Genomic DNA, 2243 nt, shown 5'->3' with positions numbered 1-2243 from the left:
CTTGGCTCATGCTGTGAACTTTCCCCAAATCTCTCAAAGATTCACAAAACCTGAAAAAGCAGCATCTGATTTCAGTGGGCTCCATACCTCTTTCTGAAGACCCTCAAGCCCAACATTAGCATCAGTCAGCCTTGGTTTGTAGCTTAGCCTCTTTAAAAACATCAAGCCCAGCATGGGTGGTGGCCATCTGCAGATTGCTTGGTGGTTCATGCCAGGTAGCCCGGGGCAGGGCACAGACTTCAGCTAAACTTGGCCTGCAGCAGGACCCTCCCAGGAGGCCCCAACCTGCATGTCTGAGCCCGCTTCAGTCTGAGCCAGAGCACAACCCAGAGCTGCATTTAAGGATAACTCACTTAAAGGACAGACTGGGCAGGCACTGAAGCCCTGCTAAAGTGAATCCTGCTCCATAGGGTGAACTCTGTACAATAGCTCCTCCACTGTAGTCAGTGGCCAGTCTCTGCACACAATCGTCTGAGGGTCAGTCTCTCTCACTGACAAACCAAGAGCAATCAAGGCTCAACTACAAAGGGAGGGCACACACAACACATACAAAGGACATACCTGGAGCACCTCACTTGGGTGACCAGGTAGACTGTGCCACTGGACTGTACAGGACACATACTACATAAGGCCACTCTATGAAAACTGGGAGATGGAAAAGCTCTACCTTATACATAGAAACAAACAGGGAGGCAACCATAATGATAAGACAAAAGAACATGTCCTACATAAAAGAACAGAACAAAGTTCCAGAAACAAACAAACAAACAAACACTAAACAAAATGGATATGAGCTATCTATCAGATGCAGAATTCAAGACAGTAGTTATAAGAATACTCAGTGAACTTAGGGGAAGAGTAGATCAACTCAGTGAGAACGTTAACAAAGAGATAGAAAACATAAAAATAGAAATAGAACACACACACACACACACACACACACACACACAAACTGTCAGAAATACAGAATACAATAACTTAAATGAAGAGCTCCATAGGAGGAATCAACAGTATATTCGATAAAGCAGAGGATCAAATCAGTGATTTAGAAGGTAAGGTAGCAGAAAACACCCAGTCAGAACAGCAACAAGATAAAAGAATCCAAAGCAATTAAGATTGCTTAAGGGGCCTCTGGGACAACATCAAACATACAAACATTTTCATCGTAGGAGTACCAGAAGAAGAAAAAGAGCAAGGAATTGAAAACCTATTTCAAGAAATAATGATGAAAACTTTCCTAACCTGGTGAATAAAATAGATATATAAGCCCAGGAAGCACAAAGAGTCCTAAACAAGATGAACCCCAAAGAGGCCCATACCAAGACACATCATTATTAAAATGCCAAAGGTTAAAGACAAAGAGAGAACCTTAAAAGCAGCATGAGAAAAGCAATTCATTTCCTACTAGGGAGCTCCCATAAGACTATAAGCTGATTTCTCAAGAGAAACTTTGCAGGCTACATAGACAGGAAATATTCAAAGTGATGAAAAGAAAGGACCTATAACCAAAATTTTTTACCCAGCAAAATTATCACTTAGAATTGAAGGACAGATAAAGAGCTTCCCAGATAAGAAAAAGCTAAAGGAGTTCATCACCACCAAGCCAGTATTACAAAAAAATATTAGAGGGGCTTCTTTAACAAGAAGGAAAAAAAAAAAGATAAAAACAATATGAATGATAAAATGGCAATAACTACATGTTTGTCAACAATTACTTTAAATGAATGGATGAAATGCTCCAATCGGTCTATGGCCATGCCACCCTGAATGTGCCCAATCTTGTCTGACCTCAGAAAGTAAGCAGGGTCAGGCCTGGTTAGTACTTGGGTGGGAGACCATCTAGGAATACCAGGTTCTATAGTCATTAAAAAAAAATGCTCCAATCAAAAGTTAAGGTAGCTGAATTGTGAGAAAACAAGACTCTTACATATGCTGCCTACAATAGACTCACTTCAGATCAAAAAACACACACTGACTGAAGGAAAAGAGACAGGAAAAGATGTTTCATGAAAATGGAAAGAAAACAAAAAACTGGAGTAACAATACTTACAACAGACAAAACAGACTTTAAAACAAAGGCTATACCAAGAGTCAAAGAAGGATTCAGTTATCCCACTTCTGGGTGTTTAACTCCAGAAATCCAAAACACTACTTTGAAGGAATGTGAGAATTGATATGTTCATTGCAGCATTATTTACAATAGTCAAAATATAAGTTATCAATGGATGGATGAATAAAGAAGA

At 39.9% G+C, this 2243-nt stretch overlaps 1 pseudogene; it reads left to right on the top strand.

Annotated features, from left to right (window-relative positions):
* The first annotated feature begins 1745 nt into the window (after positions 1 to 1745).
* Positions 1746 to 1864, top strand: LOC118612276 (annotated as a pseudogene).
* Positions 1865 to 2243: the final 379 nt, after the last annotated feature.

The sequence above is a fragment of the Rousettus aegyptiacus genome, unplaced genomic scaffold (assembly GCF_014176215.1).
Source record: "Rousettus aegyptiacus isolate mRouAeg1 unplaced genomic scaffold, mRouAeg1.p scaffold_m13_p_15, whole genome shotgun sequence".
In the NCBI taxonomy this organism is placed as follows: Eukaryota; Metazoa; Chordata; class Mammalia; order Chiroptera; family Pteropodidae; genus Rousettus; species Rousettus aegyptiacus.
This window is presented reverse-complemented; position numbering and strand designations above follow the sequence as displayed.